General features: G+C 41.0%; 1 protein-coding gene and 1 long non-coding RNA gene across 7 annotated transcripts in view; one reads left to right on the forward strand and one right to left on the reverse strand.

Moving 5' to 3' along the window:
- The window catches only part of DAB1 (DAB adaptor protein 1), a 1241370-nt gene that overhangs the window by 840893 nt on the left and 375521 nt on the right, over window positions 1–24956 (reverse strand). The gene's annotated exons all lie outside the window — the stretch shown is intronic.
- LOC103885518 lies at window positions 11901–13536 on the forward strand. The gene is made up of 2 exons (XR_004177078.1): window positions 11901–12007; window positions 13295–13536. It is a non-coding gene; the product is annotated as an uncharacterized LOC103885518 (long non-coding RNA).

Genomic DNA, 24956 nt, shown 5'->3' on the forward strand with positions numbered 1-24956 from the left:
CCGGGTACAGTCTGTAATCCCAGCACTTTGGGAGGCCGAGGTGGGCGAATCATGAGGTCAAGAGATCAAGACCATTCTGGCCAACATGGTGAAACCCGTCTCTACTAAAAGTACAAAAATTAGCTGGGCGTGGTGGCGCTCGCCTGTAGTCCCAGCTACTCGGGAGGCTGAGGCAGGAGAATTGCTTGAACCCCGGAGGCAGAGGTTGCAGTGAACCAAGATCACACCACTGCACTCTAGCCTGGCAACAGAGCGAGACTCCATCTCAAAAAAAAAAAAAAGAAAAAAAAAAGAAAAAAATATGAAATAGAAAGCATAATTCAAATTTTGTATCCTGGTTTATTCTTATCATTAGTCCATTATCACAGATGTGCAAGGGAGAGATTTTATGTGGGAAGTGAGCCTCAATAGTCCTGCTAAGAGATACAGACAGCAAGGTTGGACTCAACAGCTAGGTCTCTGTTGACATAGGTGGGGACACCTGGCTTGCACAGGAGAAAATGGGAGGGGAGGAAGTGGAGACAGCACCTCTGGACAGAAACTCAAGAAGCTGCTCTGAAGAGGAGAGAACCAGGACAGATGGGCTGAGGGTCTTACAGCAGAAAGCTTTAATGGAAAGAATGTAGGCTTGGAACAAAGCCTTGCGATTTGCACCTCAGCTCAACCATTTACAAATCCTAGGACCACACACAAACATAAGGTAAGGATTAATCAGTACCAAAGTGGCTTAGTGCCTTTCTACCTTCACATTAGATTTGATCTGTACTCTGACCAGTAAAGAACGCGAGGCTCAGAGATGCAAAGCATCTCTGACAGGACATGCTGTAAAAAGGAGCAGAGGTGAGATTTAACTTCAGGATTGCCTAACTTCAGATAATGTAGTTTTGTTTGCTTTTCTTTAACTGAGAAAATGAAACCATTTATTATATAACTCGATAGCTTACAAAATTAGTGCCTAAGAAATAAAAGACAAGACACACCTCATAGGGGAAATCCTTTACTCCTGACCGTTAGTCTCTGTGGCTCCTCCCCATGTCCTGTGGAGAGGCCTGCGGGCTCTGGAGGGGGCCCCATGGCCTGACCTGCAAGTGCCAGGCTGGACCCCGTCCATCTTATGTGACGGCACATTCAATGTGATACACTCTGACACTCAGATGCCTGCTTCCCCCTCCGTATCTCTCATAATCTTGCCTTCCAACATCATTTTTTTCCCATTTGACTGAGTGGTCTGACCTAGAACAGCTGTGCGTGACATGAAATTTAAGCATTCCTCTTTCAACTCTCTGATAAGAATCTTTCCCCTTTAATAATGCTCCCAGTGGCTCCTCGCCCATTCCTTTTCATTTCTGCTAGGTGCTTTTAAGTTTAGTTTTCCTTCCACCCCCTGCAAGCCCCCCAAAGCTTAGCTTCAGAGACAAGGCTCTCTCAAGACCCACATAATTCCAACATTCAGTTAAGCTAATTAATTCAGGTTGCCATCCATATATTTCTTAATTATGGTTTAAACATAGGTAAAACCTAGAATTGTTCATCAACAGCCCTTGGACTCAGCTGAATGCTAGCATCTACCATTAAGAATTCCCATGGGTCAAATTGAGGTTCTGACAATAGTTAGAAAGACCACATGTGTATTTGCATAGGATTTGCATATATCTACATAGGTTAGTCTCTTTGCAGTAGATTTCCAATTAAAATGTTATTATTTTGGCCTTGAAGTTGTTGTTTCCTGATTCTTAGTCTCTAGTACCATTAGCAACACCTGTTCACTTTGACGTTGATTTCTGCCTAGAGGACAATAGGACAATGAAGACAAAGGACACAAACCAGCAATGAAAGCCCCAAATACTAGAGCACACCTCTGAGGTGGGCTGATTCTACCAGTTGGGAGGTTCTGTCTGGCGGAGAGAAGACCTCAGGCTATCCGAGGAGTCTTGGCATAGCTGCAGGACTGCTGAGCAGAGGAGTACTGGGATTGTACTGGATGGCTGGGCAGGTCTCCATATCTCCTTCCCTACTCCCCTCTGCCCTTGCTCCTGGAAGAAGCATTTCTATTCTTCCTATGTGACATTTTGCCTGAAAAACATAGATATTAGAAGAGTCTTTCTGAAGATCTGGGCATTTCATTCTCTGACTTCTGATGTTCTCCCAGTGCTGGTGGTGTGAAAGCTCCAATCCCTCATGACATGCAAGTTCCTTCATGATAGTAGCTTATGTTTCTCTGGTTGTATCTCTTGATTTCACTTTGCATCCTAGGTTCCTGCTCCCTTTGGCCATCAGAATGCATTTTGCACTGTCATTCACAAATGGCTAACTCCTGTGCTGAGGAGTCTTTCCTAATTGCCTCTCTCCACCTCTTTGTTCCCTTGGGGCTCAGAACACAATACCACAAAGCATAGCACCTTTGCATGCTGAGCACTTCAAACTGAAGGAGACTGAGGGGGTCTCAGGCACAAGGTCCTTCTGACCTTCCCTGGCCCTCCTGTCTCTTCCTCTTCTTTCTCCCCTGAGCTGGGTCATATAAATTAGAATTTATCTCCCAAAGCATAAAACCTAGAAGGGTCATTCCCTGACCTTTTCCCTTTTCACCTGAAGACTCTCATATGATAGGTGTCCTGCCTTGTTCCCCAGGGGAAAGGAATGCCACACAGAGAGGCCAAGAAGAACCTGGACAGTCAGGCCTTGCTTGGTTCTCCCTCAGTTTGTTACTATTTTTCATACCATTCTTTGTTCAGGCACATTTTCACATGACTGTCTATTCTTCATAGCACCTAAGTATAAAAGTACAAAAGCTTTCCTACATTCCAAACACTCATCTGTATTTCCACAGCTCCACATATTTCCCACCTCCCTCTGCTGGGAAAATTCAGGAGGAATCCCAGGAGCTCTGGGATGCAGAGAGAACCATCCGTGGTGAATGCCCACATCACCACTGGCAGAAGAACAGAGATTCTCAACTATGAACCTCACTTCTCCCCTCCTCATCACCCCACATCTCACCACTGCCATCTTGCTTGAGACCCTCAGGAATAATGTCACACACACACTGATAAGCCCAGGAATCCAGGCCAACCCACAGTCCTAGATTTTAATCACTACGTGGCTCTATGGGCAATAAGGTAACCCAACCTCTCCTCCTGCCCCAGCATCTGTCCCTGCTTTATGTTTCTCATTTACATTTATTATTATCTGTCACACTGACACTTATTATTTATTTATTTTTCTATCAGTCTATCTCCCTCCTGCAGAATGGAAACTCTATGAGGGCAAAGAATGCTGACTGTTTTGTTCGTGACAGCAGTATCCTCAGGACCTAGAAAAGTGATGGACACATAGTTTGTGCTCAATAGATATCTGTTGAATGAGTGAATTCTAATATTTTTTCCACTACACTAAGTGTGATAATTAACTGCTGGAGGGCTGGGATCACAGTTTATTCTTTTTTGTCAAATATAGTTAAAAATGTATAATTAATTATAATGTATTTGTCACATAGGGTTAAAAATAACATGTAATTAATTACAATCTCTTTCTTCCCACCCATTCTAAGAAGGGCAGGCCACCAGGAAGAACTTTTGTGTGGTTAGGATGATGCTCTAAGTAGAAGGTTAGAAAAGGGTTATTAGACCAAAATACATAGGAAAGGGCTTGGGGCGATCTTTAAATTAAAAAAAAAAAAAAATTATGGAAAACAGTATGGCGATTCCTCAAGGATCTAGAACTAGATGTACCATATGACCCAGCCATCCCATTACTGGGTATATACCCAAAGGATTATAAATCATGCTGCTATAAAGACACATGCACACGTATGTTTATTGCGGCACTATTCACAATAGCAAAGACTTGGAATCAACCCAAATGTCCATCAGTGACAGACTGGATTAAGAAAATGTGGCACATATACACCATGGAATACTATGCAGCCATAAACAAGGATGAGTTTGTGTCCTTTGTAGGGACATGGATGCAGCTGGAAACCATCATTCTTAGCAAACTATCACAAGAACAGAAAACCAAACACCGCATGTTCTCACTTATAGGTGGGAACTGAACAATGAGATCACTTGGACTCGGGAAGGGGAACATCACACACCAGGGCCTATCATGGGGAGGGGGGAGGGGGGAGGGATTGCACTGGGAGTTATACCTGATGTAAATGACGAGTTGATGGGTGCTGACGAGTTGATGGGTGCAGCACAGCAACATGGCACAAGTATACATATGTAACAAACCTGCACGTTATGCACATGTACCCTAGAACTTAAAGTATAATAATAATAATAAATAAATAAATAAATAAATAATAAAAAGAAAGAGAAAAAAATAAAAAGAAGTCATTTGGGAGGAAAATGAACAGGGAAAGAAAGGTAGAGAACCAGGTGGCTAACAGGAGGAGGTAGTTAGCTAAGTTGGTGATATACTGAACAGGTCCAAGAGGCTTAATACTTGGAAAACCATTTTAAGAAATTCTTGCTGTATATTTTGTTATGTGATTCTCCCTTTCCTCAAGAAAACCTTCAGTATAAATCTACACTGACCTTCAGTGAGTGACACCATAAGAAGAAATGCATTTAAAATGAAAAAGAAAGGTATATGCTAAGAGTGAAGCTTCAGGCAGGACCCAGAATTGATGCTCAACATGTGTTTAAAATGAATAAAATGAATGAATGAATAAATGAATTAATGAATAAGTGAACTATAATCAATGGATCAATTTTGTCTCAATATGAAATATTTCTTAAAGTTCCAAATTGTCCAGAACTAGAATGAGTCCCCTTTACTGATTTTTTTTCCCAAGAAGCAACAAGATAATAACCTCATCAAAAACCCTGTAGAAAAAAAAAATGTCTGCAATAGGAATGGCATTGGGCCAGATTAATGGTACCCAGACTGTGTTACAAGAGGTGAGAAGGTTATGGTTGTCACATTTCAAAGGTTATTTTCTGGGTTGAGGGAGGGCCCAGCACACAGGCTTCTGAGACCTCCCCATCTGTTTTTACCAGAGCAGCTCTGTTTTTGCTTGTATTACACATTTATTCATTCATTATTTCATTTATTTATTCATTAATCATTCAACACATATATAGAGTAAATATTCAATGCCTCTATGCTGCAAATACTGCACTGTTTCTACAAAAATAGACTGTTCTTTTGAAATAGTTTTTAAGTTAAAAAAATTCAAATGATACTGGAACTCTTGAGACTTTAAGACTGTGACACTTCCACAAACCGAGTAAATAATTACTACTCAGTGTACTACTGTGTCTAAAAAGTAAGGGTAATTACACTTTCTTGACTTTTTTCTTTTCATTTTAGCTCAGATCAATAAATACTACAGCCCTACTAAAACAGAAAAACAGTATATTTCAGAATGAATGAGCATAGGAAGAGGAATGGATATCTTCAAGGTCTCATTACTGGGCTTATGTGTCTGTTTCTGCAAAAAGGGGGAGTATGAATGTCACCATTGTAAGAGGAAGAGCCCAACATGGGAAGGGGGCGAGACTTGCATTCATCAAATCTCTGAGCAACACACTTTTTGAATGATCCTTCATTCTAATCTTCATAACAACCCCAAGGAAGATCGTTTACAGATGATAAAACAGAGGGTCCTAGACAGTAAGCAATTTGTCCAAGATCATGAACATGATAATCTTGGATTTGAACCCAAGTCTCTGCTGCCAATGCCCTTCGCTTTTCACCACACTTGGGAACAGTCAGATGTTTGCAAACTGGTGGTCTGGTTGCTTCTCAATCTCTAATATGCAGACTCAACTTGGCACAGGAGTGAATGTGCTGAGCTCCATTAATGGGTGAGAGCAGAAGATTTATGTGTTGGGAGATCTGGGGAAGATTGGATAGGGCGGTTATGATACCAGAGACAGACAAAGTAAATGAAAGAAAAACTAATAACTTATCAATTCATTGTAAAATGAAATGGTCACTACATTTTCTGTAGTTTTTCTTTTTTTTTCTTTTTAACTCACAGGAATAAATATCCTGGCCTTGCTAACACAGAAGGACAGTGTATTTCAGAATGAATGAGCTTGAGAAAAGGAACAGCAGGAGACTGGATTTTGATTAATTGCTCACCTGAAAGAAAGAAGGCTATGAGGACATCTATGAGTGCACAGCACCTTCTGCAGAGCTGGGGGAGGCTGAGGGGGTATGGGGTGGGGTGCGGTGAGGTAGTGGTAGCAAGAAGTAATCAATTCTCAAACTTAACACTTGATACTTGGTGTTTTCCAAATATGATCTTATTTAATCCTCATTCATTCATTTACTCATTCAAAAAATACTTGTTGAGTGCCCACCCTAGGCCATATCCCCGAGGACACAGAAGTGAACAAAGCTGACAACATCCCTGCCCCCATGGAGCTGGCATTCTAGGTGAGGGTCATTTCATAAACAAATTAATAAACAACTCTTATAATGGATGGCAAAGATAGATGTGATGAAGAGTACTAAAGAAGGTGAGTTTGTAGAACACAGTGATGGTGCTACTTCAGGTTGGGGTATTAAAAAAGGGGTCTTTGATATAGGGACATAGGGACAGAGACTGAAATGAAATGAAGGGTGGGCCATACAACTACCTGGAGGCAAAGCAACGGAGGAAGAGGGAAAAGGTCTTCACATCTGAGGCAGCACATTCGAAGATGAATAAGGAAATCAGTAGCTCAGAGTGAACAAGAAGAAAAGTGGTAGGTAGAGGCCAGACCATGATGGTCTTTTAGGGCCTGCACAGCACTTTGGGTTCTAAGCACAATATGGAGACCACAGGAGGTCGAGAAGGGGAGTGACATGATCTGACTTTAGTTTGAAAATATTACTTTGACTGCTCTGGAGACGACCAACTGCAGGTTGACAAGGATGGATGCATAGAGACCTAAGAGGCTGCTGAAAAGGTCCCAGGAGGCAAGATGCTAGCTTGGATGAGAGTAGATGGGATGTGAGGAGGGAAGAATCAGAATATATTCTAATGATAGAGTTGGGAGGATTTGCTGTCAGGTAAATATACGATGTGAAAGAAAGATAGGAGTAGAGAATAATTACCAAGACTTGGGTCTGAGCTGCTACTGCCTGGGACTCATCAGCAGAGAGGTGGTATCCAGAGCCCCGGGACTGGTTGAAGCCCCTGGAGAGCAAGTGTAGCTAGAGAAGAGAAGAAGCTGGAGGATTGCTTCACAAGAGTCTGAGGACGTGAGTAAGGTCATGCCCACCTTACAGATTAAGAAAGGTAGCCTCAGAGAAGCAGGATGCTTCTTTTAGCCACTGTACCTCTATTAGAGCCCTTACCATGATGGGCTACAATCCTTGTATAGATCTGCTATTCAAGGAAAACAAGTGTGCTGCACACAGCTTTTTATTTCTAGCATCAAGCAACTGCCAGTAAAACTAGTTACTGTACATATGAAAAGTTTACATACAAAAAGTGATGATTGGGCCAGGCATGGTGGCTCACACTTGTAATCCCAGCACTTTGGGAGGCCAAGGCAAGCAGGTCACTGTAGGTCAGGAGTTTGAGACCAGCCTGGCCGACATGATGAAATCATATCTCTACTAAAAATACAAAAATTACAGGGGTGGTGCACACCTGTAATCCCAGCTACATGGGAGGCTGAGGCACGAGAATCACTTGAACCTGGGAGGTAGAGGCTGCAGTGAGCTGAAATTGTGCCACTGCACTCCAGCCTGGGCAGCAGAGTGAGCCTCCATCTCTAAATAAATAAATAAGTAAATAAAGATTATACTTCTAACAGAAGGGTCTCAATGGGGATGTGTTCAACAGATGGCTGGACCTGTGGGGATGTGAATGATACACTCAGGGTCTGAAATTATTAGCACCTAGAAAAGAGCCTGGCACACATAAGATGCTCAATAAGTACACTTTCACTGATTAAAAGGATGCCGCCATGATGATCATGACCTGTGCAGATATCTGATGAGACTCCCACTCAGCTGAAACCCAAGCATCTTTGGCAAGTGTTCACTGGTATTGCTAGTGGTATCTCTCAGAAATGAGAAGATGCAATGAAGGGCTTTGTTTAAGCCAAAGAAAGAAGTTGGTAAGACTATAGAAGAAGTGAGACACTTGGAAGTAAAGTAACTATGTGATACGGCAGTTTAAAATAATTTGAGAGAAACAAAAAAGACAAATGGGCATTGTTAGACAAGGAAAAACTCACTTCCCAAAGTTCTGAGAAAAAGTGCTAGGTTGATTTTTAATATGGCAAAAGAGGATTAACCATCAAAAGTGAAAGGAAGTAATCTCTGAATGACTAAATGACACAGGCATCTGGAGATGATTCTGAAGACAATGTACAAGTATGAAGAATAATAGAGTGAGTAGAGATGATGGTAATGATGATGATGATGATGGGGATGGGGATGATAGCTAAGACTTACAAAGAGCTTTCTGTGTGCCAGGCCCTGCTATAGATACTTTACATGTAAGAACTCATTTTATCCTTGTAACAACTCTATGAGACAGGTACTATTATTACCTCTATTTTACAGATGATGAATCTGAGCTATACACAGTAAGCAGTTTGTCAATGGTCACACAGTTAGAAAGTTGCCACAAGTGGAAAATATAAGATGGATATAGGCAGGAGTTATCCATTCAACCATCTACCATTTACTAAGTACTAGCTGTGCATCAGGTACTGTGTTAGAGGTTAGGCTTAGGCTTTATAGAGAAGTGTTTAAGATGTGACAAAGTGAAGATTGTAGTCAAAATGTAAGTATTTTTAAAGTATTGCAGTTTTATCAGTACGGAATCATAGACTGTTCATGCCAAAAACAAAAACAAAAAAAGACCTTAGAAGTGATCTGGTTCAAGGTTTTTATTTTTAAAATTAAAAAAGAAAAAAAAAAAAAAAACCCTGAAGCCTAGAGAGGGGAAGTGACTCACTCACTGACACACAGCTAATAGTGACAGAACCAGATCAAGATCCTAAGTCTATTAACTCTTAATTATGTTACTTTTCAAAAACCAGGCAGGCCACTGAAACATACTGTATTACTCAGGAGTTGAACCTGGGTTCCTTCTGTGGAAGTGTCAAGCTCTACCACTGACTCACCCATTTGATTCTAGTTGGCAATTATTTCACTTGGAAGAGTATAATTCTTTTAGAATCTAAGAGAACCTTAGTAATTATCTGTTCACCATCGTTATTTAAACTATTGGGAGATTACAGCTCCATATGATAAAATAACATGCCCTAGCTTTCTTGGTAGGTTAAAGAATGTCCATTACCATCATGAATTCAACACCTTCCTGCTTTAATGGCAGGGAAAAGACAACTGTTTGTACAGACGAGCTGCGCCATTTTCTTAGAGCCAGCTTGTTGCAAAGTAAGGCATCCATATGCAGTATTGTTCTTAGTCTGCTCTGTGATTTCCCTGAAGTCTGTGATATAAAGAGATGATAATTAGTACTCAGATTTAACAGGAAAAAAAAAGGCATTCTCACTGATATTAATAACAGACACAGAACTCCACCTCCTAACTCTGCCAGGCCAGGTGCTTGTTAGGGGGTGGCTGTGGGAGCCAGCACAGTCACCAAGCAGGGAAATATCCCCTACCACAGGTCTGGCTGACAACTGACTGAATTCATTTCAAACTCTCTCTCTTTGCTTCTAGCAACTCCTTCAAATTGGGCTCCCTGAGGTAAGAAGTCAGTGAGACAATGGTCAAAAGGCATTCTAGATGTGCTGAGATTTTACCTGATTACAAAGAAACTGAAGTTGGGGAAACAGTTCACTCCACTAACCCGAGGGGTACTTAGTCACATGGGCAACTCTTCAGGGAAATCCCACTCTCTGACATTCCAGAGTTGCGATTCCAAGTGCGGAATGCAGACTTGCCATTGGTCAGAACCCTGTGCCCGGAGCATCCCGGCCTCTCCTCTTGCTAACAACCTATTTTCCATCAGGCACTTCTGCAGGGGGTTGTCATTTGAGTCCTGAAGGAAAAAGCGACGGCCTGTATAAACAAAGGCATGAGGACGGAACTTCCCTAAGCGGCCAAGATGGCTGTTCTGGTTTGTACCTTTCAGCCGGGGCTGCAAAACCTAAACCTATTTCCTAACCTAGACCCCAAATTATTTGTCTCCATCAATCTGCCTGCTGACTCGTTTCTCATCTCCCTGCCTCTTCACCTTTTGCATTTACTTCCTATTAGTGATTCGTATTTGCTGCTCAGACCAAACCTTTGGAACTTTTCCTCTTGTTTGGGCTCTGTATCCCTCTGACTATATATGTTATTATTATTGCTCTTATTAATATTTTATTTAATATATATCTTATATTGTAGATAGTTTATGTGCCAGATGCCTTAATAGGCACTTTATATTCACCAAAACCCCCATCCTTTTAAGAACCTTGCAAAAATAAATCGTAATATGCCCATCTTACAGATGAAAAGGCTGAGGCTTAAGAAGTCCTCAGAGCTAGAAAGTGGTAGACCAGGAGGACTTGAACCTATCTTTACTTCACTTCAAAATCTGAGAACTTTGTGCACTGCTGTCTAATTCTCATTCATCCTTTAGGTAGTTCTGCCCCTTAATTTTTCCAGACTAACTAGTTTAACTACATCCCCTGAAACCCTTTCATCTTTCCTGATAATGGGTTCTCTTGGTATCTGAGATGGAATACATTTCCTGAAATCAACAGACAGATGGAAGTGAAAAAAATAAGGGAGTGAGGAACACATGGACTTCAGTGTATTTCAAATATCTCTTGCACCGATATGAATACCAGGACTATACCTAGATGAAGGTAAAAGCTATTATGAGACAAAGACCTCTAGTAAGTCTCCCAGTGTTGCTAACTTCCTCTCAAGTGAAAATACTACCAGCAATAGACTTAGGTCACCTCTTGCATTTGTATTCTGATCTTCAGAGCTTTTTCATATCCCTAATTTCATGTGGGCTCCTGAACAACACTTATTATTGCCCCATGGTATAGATGAGGAAAATAAACCAAAGAGAGGTTAAGAGACTTCCTTAAGGACACAGTGAATTACTAATATAGGATATGGGTAACTGGATCCTGGTCCTTTGGATGCTTGGGTTTGTCTTTCACAAATGTAACACATAGAAAAAAATTGTATTTTCAAGGGAACTAACATTTGTTGAATGCCTACTTAATATGAAAGATTATTCTTTCCATCATGTATTACATTTGAGACACTCGTATGAAGTAAGTGCTATTATTGTTCTCCATTTTCTAGGTTAGGAAATTGAGGCTTGAAGAGTTATGTAACTTGCCCAAGATCACAGTAGTCACTGAGAGTCAAGACTGCATAAGGGTGTGCCTGACTCCAAAGCCATTCTCTTAAGGCTCCCTCATGGCATGCTTTTAGTCTCCACTGTGTCCAAGATGCTTAAGGAATTCCACACAGTGTTTGAAACACAAGGATGAATCCTGATGGCTCCCGCTGGTTGCTAGGTAACGTCTGTTTGGTACAATCTGGTTCACATCATAATGGTTCTTTTGCCAACAGGAGCTGGTAATCAGGATGGCAGTGAGGCAGACACTTGCTTACAGAAGAACAGGCCTAGGTTTTTAAGAAGCCACAAAAGTATCTTTGGATGATTAGGATCTAAGGGGCCAACAGCTTTGCAATAACAGCATAAATATTGTGGGCTGGATGGACAGGCACCAAATGGGGACATTCCATCCTGCTGTGTGATGAGAAAGCTGCCACTTTTGAGGCCTTCCAAAACAAATAAACACTCCATATGCCAGAAGGAAAAGCCCAGGGAAGACCTATTCCAACTGGAGATGGTGAATGTCATTTCTTCAAGAAGCTGAGATCCAGCTGGTAGTGCCAGGTGGAGAGTGAGTTGGGTAGCTGACCTCAGGCATGGCAGCCTTGGTTTTTGGCCACTTCACAGGGTGACCTGTTGAGCCAACAGCAGTGGAATTCTGCAGCTGTGGACCAAGACCTAAATACTCATTCCCACTGACTCAGAGACACGCTATAGCCGAGGGTGGGGCAGGTGAGAGAATATAGAGTCACAGGTGTTGGAGAAAAGTTTGTTTCGCAACACTTGCCCATAGCTATGAGTAAGCAGGGGCTCACTGGCCACAGGGCACCTGGGTTGTAAGCATGGACTTTACTCAGACAGACCTTGTCTTAGTTTATGGTACCTTCTTGCTTGCTATAACAAAGTACCATAAACTGGATGGCTTACATACAAGAGAAATGTATTTCTTACAATTCAGGAGGCTGGAAGCCTGAGATCAGGGTGCTAGCATGGTCAGATTCTGATAAGGGCCCCCTTCTGGGTTACGCATTGCAGCTAGCTGTCTAGCCTTTTCTTACAAGGGTGCTAATCCCAGTCATGAGGGCTCCACCCTCAAGACCTAATTACCTGGCAAAGGCCCCGCCTCTAAATACCATTATGCTGGGATTAAGATTTAAACATATGAATTCTACAAGGACAGAAACATTCAATCCATTGCCAACCTGCATTCAAGGCCCTCCTTTTCCAGGCCATGTACTATTAGGGAAGGTATCTAATACCTCTGAGCTCATTTTTCTAATCTATTAAATAGAACTAATATTTACCTCTACCTCAAAGGGTCGTTATGATTAAATAATAGAATAGTTTTTAAGTACTTCACCCAATATTATATCATCAATAATTACTAGTATTATATATAACATATCATAGCATATACGTATCATATGATATTTTATAATATGTATTATATATAATATAATATGTATTAAATATGAAGATATGCTATTGTCATTATTATCTCCTACCAAGAACCAAACCATTTTTAGGAATAGGAGACACACGAGAAGTCCAGTATTTCTCGCAAGGTAGCAAAAATCTCTTCTATAACCTGCTCACATGGTTATGTTTTCTCTACTTAAATGCTCCTAGTGATGGGAAGCTCAGCAGCTTCTATGGGTACCTATTTTATTTCATTAACTGGACTGCAATGGAAAATAATTCACTAAATTCAAACGATCAGAATCTTTAAGATTTCTACCCTTTGGTCTCACTTCTGTTCCCTAAGATTACAGAATAAAAGCAAGCTAATACTTACTGAAATAGTACTGTATGCTAAGCATGGGTCTGGGTAATTTATTCACTATTATTCATTCTGACAGCCTCATGAAATAGATAGTATTATCTTGATTTTGCAGATTGGTAAATTGACGAAACAGTCACCTTTTATGTGCGTGGCTATGAAGTATTTCAAGTTAGAGCTTTTCTCATCATTGAACTGAAATTACATAACATTTTCAATGTTCTTGTTCTTGTTTCTAGGAATATGAAGGGAGAATGAAACAAAACTGCTCCGCTCAGGGGACTTGGAAAGGAAATTGAAAAGGCGAGGCACAGTCTGGAAGAAAATATTTGAAATAGATTTATCTGACAAAGAACTTCTCTCTGGATTATCAAAATATTTTTAGATATTCTTACAACTCTAAAATAAGATAACTCCTTAAAAATGTGAATTCTACCAAAGGAGAGATAAAAATGACAAATACATTCAAAGATGCTGAAAATCACTTATTTATTATTAGGAAGTTACAAGCTAAAGCATAATGAGATACCACTACAACCTACTAAACTGACTAAAATTAATCAGACTAACCAGGTGTTGGCAAGAAACAGGGACACTGAGACTCTCACACTGCTGGAAGGAGTGTAAAATGCTAAAAATTCTTTGGAAATGAGTTCAGTAACTTTGTAAAAAGTTAAAAATAGACCTATCATGCAAACCAACAATCCCACTTCCAGGTATTTATCCAAGGAAAATTACAATATATGCCCACACAAAGACTTGTGCACAAATCACCGTAGCAGCTTTGTGGTAATTGCTAAAAAGTAGAAAATTTCCAAGTGTCCAACAGGTGAGTGGACAAACTCACTATAGTATATCCATACAATTAAGTACTAAATAGGAATGAAAAGGAACTATTAATACATTTGACAATGTGGATATAAATCATAATGACTATGCTGAGAGAAAGAACCCAAATATTTTATACTGTATGATTCAATTTCTATAAAGTGTTAGAAAATGAAAACTAACTGGAGTGGCAGAAAGTAAACCAGTGGTTGCCTGGGTATGGGGGTTGTGTGTGTATGGGGGATGTATAAGGAGGGTTAGATTATAAAGGAACATAAGAAAACTTTGGGCTATGATGGATATATGTATTATTTTAAATGTAGTGATGGTTTCACAGGTGCATACATGTATCAAGACTCATCGAATTATATACTTCAAATATATACAGTTTATTATACATCAAATATATCCCAACAGAACTTAAAAATCTTGGTGGAAACGTGATCATATAGCAAGATGGCCCTGTAGTCCAGTCAAGTTTACTGAGCAATAATTCTAATCTGTAGGCTTTGACAACTTGGGTGGTGTGAAAGTGTGTGTGTTCTACAGTGTTGGTGATGAATGCCACAGGGAATGGCTGGGCACTGAGGCCAGGGCCCGTCACCCACTCTGGGAAGGCTACAGATCTCCTGTCTCAGGAACAGAGGTGTTACGGAAGCGTATTAGAAACAAGAGATCTTGGAGGTGGAGTGGGTTGCATTTAAAGAGGAGAAAAAGAATAAAATTTGCACACAAGTTTTGGATTGATGAATGATCCACTAGGGCATCACCAAAGAAAAAGAAACAGTAAGAACTGAAGTTAATATAGGACCTGGAACATAGCTCACATGTTATACAATCATCATTTATTCCTTTATTCACTCATCAAATGTATATTGGTCTCCTACTTTATACCAGACACTATTCTAGATGCCAGAGATACAGCTCTGAACAAGAGATAAAATCTCTGCTGTCCAAGTGCTCCCATTCTAGTGGAATGAGCTGGGACATTAATATGTACATGAAAACTCTACAATATCAGGAGGTGATGTGTGCTAGGAAGAAAAAGGAGAGCAGAGTAAGCAGGGGGTGGCAAGGCAGGGGCCTATTTGACATTGGGTAGTCTGTGAAATGTCCTCTGAAGAGCAATTTGAATAGGAACCTGAGTGAATCAAGCATGTGCCATGTGGATGTTGGGGAAGATGACTCCCTTCTGGAGGAGAAATGCAAGGCCTATTAGGAAATGGGGGTAGTGGTGGGAGTCTAAAGTAAGTCCTTCCATAATGGTGCAGTGATAACAATAACATAATTTCTTCATCTTACTAAACTTTCTCTATGCCCCAAGATCTTGACTATGAGCTTTAATGCTTAGAGCAACCTCGTAAGACAAGTGCTAGCGTCATTCTCATTTTATAGCTAAAGAAATTGAGAGAAACTACATAAGTTGCTGAAAAATCACAGGAATAATTAGCTGAGGAAGAGCCTCAAATCTACCAGAACTGTTTGACTTTTGATCCTGAGCTCATGCGTATCCACTGAGGGTGCATGGGTTTGTGAAGACTCCAGCAGTATGATTGCGGGTAAGTTACTTAACCTCACAGTTTGTGCACTGTATCTAATTCCTTCCTTATTTTAAAAATAATTTTTATTTATTTATTTATTTTTATTATAGACACAGGGTCTCACTATGTTGCCCAGACTGGTTTCGAACTCCTGGGCTCAAGTGATCCTCCCGCCTCAGCATCCCAAAATGCTGGGATTACAGGCATGAACCACTCTACCCAGCCCCTCCTTGTTTATTCAAAATGAAACAATGTTTTGTAAACCATGAACGAACTTTATAAAGATATATTTAGAATACCAAAGAAGTCCCTGTAATTAGATATCCTAATGCTAGGTACTGTAACAATAAACCTCAGTATGACAGCGGTTTAACCCTGTAGAAGTTTACTTCTTGTTCACAAATAAATACCGTGCCCATGGAGGTGTGTGCCAAATGGTGACTCAGGGAACCAGGCAGGCTCCTTTCACCTTGTGGCTTGGTCATCACCTAGGGGCTCACAGATGTCTCCTTCCAGGGAGTAGAAATGTAAAAAGAACCCAGAAAAGTCGTATCTGCCTCTTCAAAACCCCAGCCTTGGAACAACACATGTCACATCCATTCACATTCCTTGGCAAGAAATAAACATGTGCATGCACTCGGGAAACAAGGGAGGAGCCAGAAAAGGCAGTCCTTGTTGAGACAGCTGCCCCTAGGGACAACCGCACTTCATAGAATGAAGATCACAACTTTTTGGTGGATAATTAGCTATTTCTGGCATAGCCCCTCCCTCTCTTGCTTAAGGTCCATATGATGAAATTTAACACAGCCCACTGGGCCCTAAATATGTTGGTCTCCCTGACCCCCACACCCAACTTCAAATCATGCCATTCTTGGTGTCAACATTCCAGCAACACTGGCCTTTATGTCTCAAACATGGTGTGCACTTCAGGTTCACTGGGCATGATAAACTCTCCCACCTCTTCATTATTGGCTCTCTCCTCTTCCCCCAAGGCTGCACTTGTCCCTCCTGTTCTAAATGCTCATCATCACCTCACTATCCCCATCTGCTCGCCGCCGTACTCTTAGCAAATCTCAACACATTTGTAATTATTTGTTCAGTATTTTAAAAGCACAAGTTAGAGTTTAGACTGTGTGAATTCAAAGTATAGATCTACTACCTACTGGCTGTATAAACTTGGCCAGGTTATTTAAACTTTCTTACTCCTTATGGGCTGCTATAACAAAATGCCATACACTGGGTGACTTGTAAACAGCAGAATATTTTTTATAATTCTGGGGTCTGGGAAATCCAAAATTAAGGTGCCAGCAGATTTGGTGTTTGGTGATAGCTAGCTTTCTGTTTCAAAGATGGTGCCTTCTAGCTGTGTCCTCACATGGTGGAGGGAGCCAGCTAGATCCCTGTGGTCTCTTTTATAGGGGCACTGATCCCATTCATGAGAGCAGAGGATTTCAAAACATGAATTTTGTGGGGACACAAACTTTTCTTGCCACTATTTCTTCATTTGTAAAATATGGATAATTATGACTCATTCTTCATTGATTATGAAGACTAAATGCAATAATGTACACAAAATAATTAGTATAGTATTAGCTGTACATTAACGCCAAAAACCACAATTACTTTTGCACCAACCTAATAGCAGCTGTCACTGTTGTTACTGTTACCGTTCCTCTTCACAGGTACGGCGTGAACTCCCAGACCACCTCTCCTATTCACTTACATCCCCAGAACTTAGCACGATGTCTGACCATAGTGGATTTTCAATAAATAACTATGGGGTAAATTAATGCTCTCTGTTTCCTCTTGTGTGGTGGGTTTTCTTAAAGACCATGTATCTGTAGTTTGTCATTCTTTGTGTGCTGGTTCACGTGCTTCTATGGAGACAGAATTTCAGTACAGCACCTTAGTGAAGAGTACAATTCTAGAGCAGGACTGTGGGGCTCAGCATAGTGTTTTCCAGCCATCTAACCTAGAGGAAGTTATTTTTCTTTTTGACACCTCAGTTGCCCTGACTGTAAATGGAGATGATTCGGGCATGCCTTCCAGAGCTCTTATGAGGGCAGCACAGTGTCTGCACAGAGGAAGCACTCCACAAATGACAGGTGTTATTTTTTAAAGATTAGTTTTGAAGGCTTTCTTTTAATAGCAGAAAATGAGCACAGGTTTGTGCTTAACATGCTGTGCCCTTCCTTCTTTCCCTTGAATGGACTTTAAAGCCATCATATTTATGAATTCCCTGGGCCAAATGTCCCCTTGAAAGAAGGGATCTGAGAGCAGGTGAAAGCTCCTGGGCCAAGTTTATTTGAAGTCATGAAATAGCACTGGACATGGTCACTACCTATTTCCTCTTGGGCTCTCTCAGCCTTTGCCTTTCTGTTGGATGTCAGGCGGAGGCATGGGGGCACTAATGCAGGAATCACCATGCCTACTCAGAAAGAAGGCATTTACCTAATTGCAAAGGAACACATTCTGCCTGCAGACAATAAATGGTGTGTGATGCTTCCATGAAGTGAGATGGATGGAGCTCTCCGCTGCTAACCGGCCCGTAACCACCGTCATTAATCACACACGGCACGCCCATTGCCAGTAATGGACTTTACCCCGGAAAACTCCAACTCGTGGTGCCAACAGGTTAAAGGGAAGGCCTCGCCTCTTATGGAAATATGAGTCTCCCTTTGGGATTAACCCTGGCGTTTGCCACCCCTCATTCACTGAAAAGCCCTTTTAATTGATTTTTCTTCCTATCCAATATGTCAAGAACTCACTTGCCAGCCTCTGCCTGGACCCAGAGACATTGCCTGAACTGTACGAATTGCTAAGAAGCTTCTAGTCTACAAGGAATTTCCCTTTTCTTCTTCTCTTAATAGACAAAAAGGTAACTAAACTGTAACATCAGATCCTCATTTTTTGCCACAGCCCACATCTCTGCAGCCAGATCTGGGTGGGAGAACGAAACGACATCATCATCTGCAATTTGCTGAGTGCTTGCTTTGTGCTAGGTGTGGCTACATTGCCTCTCCACAATTAATCTGAATCATTCCAGGGCTCTCCATTTTTCTAGATAAAGATACTGAGGTTCAGAGAGGCTAAGTGAATGGCTTGTCCAAGTTTGCACAGGTAAGGACAGAGGTGATAGCCAAACAAGCATGCCAGATTGCAAATCAAGTGCCCTTTCTGGGATGCTGCAGAGTGCCCTGGTCATTATCTTTTCTTCCTTGGACTGGCATCTGAAGTCTCCTCACAGCCACAAATGAATCCCTGTTTTACTCTTAACCAGCATTAGAAAAGCAGAATGGCACCAGCTGTGCTTGAGATAACCATGAAAAGTGGACTTGCATTTTCAAATGCAGTTAAGTTCCACTGAATACTCACTAGCTAGGTCCAGTAAATACTGCTTAACTGAGTAGCTAGGCTCCAGCCCAGCTCTGGTACACTGAAATACTCAGGATGAGAGGGCTAGGCATGGTTCAGTCTATTTACTTTTCATGGGAGAACCAAGTGATTAGGTAATTTGTAATAAATTCCTCAGCTGTGCAGAATTTCTGCAGAGGCACTATTAATTTGATTAATAAGGAAGAAGCCATCTGACATTTCCTTTTGGTGGGCCGTATATTCTTATAAGCACTGTGTGCTTTTGAACCAGGGGTGGTAGAAGAGCATTTTCAGGGTGTCCCAGGCCTGTAACAAAATTGCTCAAGCAACTAGACTGATTTCTTTTGTGCTAGGAGCTCATTTGCAATGGAAAGATTCTCCTGTTGTCACTTCTGCTGTTTTGGTTGCCAGAGGCCATCTGATCCGAAAAAGGCATGGGCATATTCTTCAGTCTGGCTAACAAAATTCCCCATGAGCTGGCCTGGTCTTGTCATTCCATTGAAGTTACTGACCTTTTAGGACAGACAATTATGTGATGTGGAGAACTGTCCTGTGTATTTTAGGATATTTTACAGCACAAACAAAACTATCTCTAGACATTTCCAAAGGTCAGCTGGGGGGCAAAATTGCCCCCAGTTGAGAACCACTGCAGTAGAGTATTGAGTTCCTTGAGGATGTGGGCTCTGTATTGTTCTCAGTGTTATTCCCAGAGGCTATCACTGTGCCTGACACATAGTAGGTATTTTATGCCCTTTGAATGAATGTAGCATACAGCCCAGGCTCATGTTCTGCTAGGCTTCCTCTATACAACACACTCTTCCTTATTGGTGCCCAGTGATTTCCTTTCTTGCCTCTGTGTCTTCACTCTTCCACCTAAACTGTTTTTCTTCTTCCATCTTCATGTATTCAGAAGGCATCTTGATGCCTTCAAGATTTTTTTCCTTCAAGGTTCTGTTTAAACACCGTCTTAACCAAAGCCATCCCTGATCACCCACATGGAATACATCTCATTATCCCCTGGCCTCCCTAAGACTTGTTGTCTCTGTTTCTTTTATGATATCCAACTCTTTCTGGGAAAGGTAATATAATCTAGTAGATAAGAGATCAGACTGAATTAGAATTACAGTTCCATCCTTTACTGCCAGTAAAACTAAGGAAAAGTGACTTATCCTTCCTCTCTGAGAGTATTTCCTCATGGGTAAAATGCAGGTAACAAACATTAGCTGCAGAGATTAAATGAGATTATGTATTTAATGACCATGGCTAAGTTCCTGGCATGTAGGAAGGAGTAGCTGTTATTATTATTCTCACTTTGGAATGGAAGTTTCCTACAGACAAAGTCAAGTTAATGTTCACCCTTGTATCTCCAGTTTCAGGGTCAATGCCTGATAAATAGTAGGTACTCAATTACTCTATTCATATGCACAAACAAAGTTGACACTTCAAGCTGGAAAATTCTCCAGGACAGTAGAGTCATGGACTCTTTCTGTGCAAGAGGAGAAGAAGCCTACTCTGAGCTCCTCATTTTACTTAAGGAAAAAATGAAGGCCAGAGGGTAAAAATGGCTTGTCCACAGCCACACAAGGTAATAGAAGTCAAAATCACTTGCCAACTAGGCCTGCTACCCTCCTAACCACCACGGACCACACTCCGTAGAAGTCCAGTGGAGCCTCCCTCTTTCCTGTTTGCAAAGTGGTGACAAGGGAAACTTGCTTCAGCATGTGGGAAAGCTAATTAGAGCTAATTTATTACTTCTCTCCGAACTAGGATGCTGGGTAGAGTCTGTTGGAGGTCTGTGCTGCAAAGAGAAATGCTCTTGATTATATTTACACATCTGATTTGAGAAGTACATGGAAACCTAATCATAACTATCATAACATGCTCACTGGCTCTCAATATACTTATCCTGGCTGCATGAGAAGTTTTCCAAGGTGCAGCTTAGGCTGCATCTCTTTCAATGAAGTTCTTCCCAGAATATGTTCTGTGGGATTCAAACCCTTTCTGAAGCTGTCTGGAGGACTGGACAATGTATTGGAGTCAGGAAAATTGGATGAGTTTTGGAAAAATGCCCTCTCTGAGCCTCTGTTTCCTCCTCTGTATAATGGGGGCAATCATACCTACCTTGCAAGTTTGATATGAGGATGAAATGTATAATACCTAAGTGGCATATGCAAGGCCAGGTACATACAGGAGGCATACATTAAATATTAGGCCCCTCAGTAAATGTTAGCCTAGAACTATGTGTATGTCTAGGTGTTTGCTGTGGAAAACTCTGGTGCTGCCTGTGAGTGCCAACACATCTTCAGTCTCATTCTAGGCTCTGCACTTGGGGCTGGATAGAGTTATGGGGCCAGCATAATAGGGAGATGGCTGGAGTAAAACTGAGAAGCCATTTTATTGGAGAATGATGGAGGAAGCATTGTGATATGATGGGTGGAAAGATAATGGACTTAGGCATACATTAGTGCTAGAGCTGGAATCTCAGCTCTAGCACTTTCCACTACAGGGTCTTGGAAAATTCGCTTAACTTCTCTGAGCTTAGTTTTCTCATCTGCAATATGGGCAGGAGTAATTAACTCAAATAGCTGTTGTGAAAAATGAATTTATATTATGCATATAAGAATGCACAGTACCTAGTAAGAGCAAAATAACTGAGCATGATGAGGCAGAGGCTGGTCCCACAGTCTGCTAGGTGTACAGCACATACTTAGTAAATGTGCTAAATGAGTAAATAATTTGGACAGAATTTACTATAATCTGGAATGAATGGGGAACAGAAAAAGGACACTGGACTAGGAGACAGAACCATATCAGTTTGTATCCCAATTGGACAATTAGACAAACTCACATCTTGCCAAGTCTCCATTTTCTCATCTGTAAAAGAGGGTGATCCTAATAAAGATGAAAGAGTTGACATTGGCAGGGAGAATTTATCAGTTGCAAAGCAGACTCTCATGATATTTGAAAAGTATTTAGTATAGCACCCAAAAACAGTACACCATTCAATAAATGGCTGACAATAGCTTTAACAGACAATCATAAAGCACCTAAAAGTGCCAGCAATGGGCTTTCCTTGTGAACGAGATATACCGGGATCCCTCCCTCTTTGGAGGAGCAGCAGCAATATCACCCTCCTCCCCTTCAAGACCAATGAAGGGACTGGAAAGATAAGGGTGTGTATTCTCCATCTAACATCTGATGACAGAAATGTCATCTGTGGGAAGTATACACCTTTGTGTGTAGGGTGGTCTGTGTTTCAAGTGCCCTCATTTGTTCTTCATTTTAAGATTTTTTTCATCTTATAGTTTTTTACATTTTGTTTTTTGTCACTTTTCACCCTTTTTTTGTTGCCACAGCACCTCTCTGTAGAATCAGTTTTATCTCTCAAGCATTCTTCTGGTTTCTTGTGGCCTTAGAAAGCATCGACTATGCTTGGTTAGAATTTTGTAGAAAATGAGAAACAGATTCTGAGTGGAGGCCTGAGGGTTCTTCTGTGAGTAGAATATATGAATGTTGATGGGTGACATTGCTGAGAGCTCCTTTGCCTGCATTCCACGCATTGACCCTGACCTAGATCCACAGCCCAAATTATGTCTTCTGATGTTGTGGGAATCTGCTCCCTCGTGGCCCCTGGTGAGCCACACCACCTGCCTTTACACCTATGCTTAGTTCCTTCCACAGCCCCTGAGTCCTGGCTGGCCCTGTGGGTCTCACCAATGGAATGTGTTGGAAGAGTTGCTGTGCTAGTTCTGGGTCAAAGCCTTCAGAAGGCTTAGTGTGTCAAAAATATATTACTCATTGCTTCTCACAACATTCCCCTGAAATAGATATAACTATCTAAGAGGTAATAATAGTTTCATGGGTATCAGGTGCTGTTTTAAATCCTTCAAGTGAATTGATTTATTTGATTAGCAGATCAATCATATGAGGCAAATATTATTACTGTATTGTACCCATTTTACAAATGGGAAAACTGAAGCACAGAGAAATTATCTTTCCAAAGATCACACAGCTAGTAAGCTTAGTGCTGGGTTGTTTAAACCAGGTCATCAGATTGTAGAACCCGCAGATCAATCACTATGCTAAACTTCAGAGAGGTTAAGTGTCTTGCTCAAGGTCACATAGAAACCATGGCAAAGCTGAGATCCAAACAGGTTTTACGGACTCCACGTCTAACCCTTCTAGCTTACAAGCATCTAAAAGACAGTTTTGCTCTAGGTTTGTCAATAGCTTCACCTAAACACAAAGACAACTTCTATAAAAAAAAAATGAAAATATGCAGCTTGCAACCGGTGGCCTTTTTTATCAGAATTTTATAGAATCCTTCTGTGGTTTCCTTTTCCATATTCAGGAATGGAATTACATAACTTAGGTTATGTATGGGTATGTGTGTATAAAAGTATGTACACTATAGGAGTGACAGCTCTCCTAGATTACTTCCTTTCTCTCTGCTAAAGGTGTAAGTTCATTTGTTCATTCAACAGACACCAAAGTGTAGGGTATCCAGTCAGATTCTGCTATTTAGGGGACTGTGACTTGGAGCAGGTATTGCATAGTTTCTAAGCCTTGGCTTCCTCATCTGTAAAATGGAGTTAACAATAGTATATATCATAATCTATATCAAAAGATTCTTATGATAAAATGAAATAAATGAAATGCTTATCAGAATGCCAGATGCGGATGGCAATCAAATATTTTAAAAGTCATTATTATTAATAGTTAAATAATATAAGTCTAGCACTCCTATGATCTGAATGTATATGTTTCCCCCAAACTCATATGTTAAAACCTAATTTCCAATGTGATGGTATTAAGAGGCAGGGACTTTGGGACATAATTAGCTCATGGGAGTGGAGCCCTTATGAATAGAATTAATGCCCTTATAAGAAGAGGCCCCAAAGAGACCCCTCATCCCTTCTCCCATGTGAAGACACAGTGAGAGGTATATCTATGAACCAGGAAGTAGACACTCATCAGACACCAAATCTGCTGAAGCCTTGATCTTGGAATTCCCAGCCTTTAGAACTGTGAGAAATAAATTTCTGTTGTTTATAAGCCATTAAGTTTTGGTATTTTGTTACAGCAACTCAAATGGACTAAGATAGCTACCTACTGGTCACTGTGCTCGGTTCTCTGAATGCAGCCAGAAAGAGGGCCCATTTCTCATCTTCAAGGGGTCCACAGTACCCATTGGGAGAACAACATGTAACGGACAGCTGGCCTTGGGTTTGGAGGTGGTGCTGTACCAGAGGGGTATGGTCAGCGTTGTGGAGCCCAAAGGAAGGATTGATTAATTCCTCACTGATGGGAATGTGAATAAGAAGATGATTTTGGGTATTCCACAGAGAAGGCATGTTTAAACCTGGACTTGATGTTTGGAAAGGGTTGGAAAAGAAGAAATGTGAAATGGGAAGCATAAAAAGGGAACTTGAAGTAGAGAAAAAGACTGAGCCAAAGCAGGATGGTGTGATTGGGCCTGGATAGTTTCCAATGAGTAAACACTTTCTGGAAGACTACATCCGGAGTGGATGGTTAGAGAACAGGTGGCAAGAACTGAGCCCCTTGTTCTGACTTATGTGTATTAGGACTCTAGAGTGTTCAGTCTCCAGATGGAGACTGTAGAGGAATCTGAGATAAGATTCCTAAGTAAAGGAATCTAAGGCCAGATCATGAAGGGTCTTAGGTGTCAAGCTAAGGAGGTTAACTTGATCATATGAACAGGCAGGAGGAATTGACTGAAAAAATCCTTAATATCTATTAATCAACTGATAGACAAACATAGAGATATAGAAATATTACTGAGATATCAATATTTACATGCATAAAGCTCTCTCTATATATATTTTATTGTCTTGTTATTTTTTAAAAAATGAGTAGGGTGAGAACAGGGTCTGCTTGCTCCTTATTCATCATCACAGCCACAGCACTTAGCATGGTAACACCGAAAGAACTTGAAAAAACCTTGTACTGGAGTAGATGAATGAATAAGCTATAATCACTATCATTTCATGTTTGCTGAATGAACCAATGAATTTACATCTTGAATGTAGAGGAAGCCAAGTAGTTTCACAAAGCAGGTGGCATTTAATCTTGGCATTGTAGATGGGTACAATTTAGCCTTGCAGAAGTGAGCGATTTCTGGTGGTGGGACCACATG

This window comes from Papio anubis, chromosome 1 (assembly GCF_008728515.1).
Source record: "Papio anubis isolate 15944 chromosome 1, Panubis1.0, whole genome shotgun sequence".
Taxonomy (NCBI): Eukaryota; Metazoa; Chordata; class Mammalia; order Primates; family Cercopithecidae; genus Papio; species Papio anubis.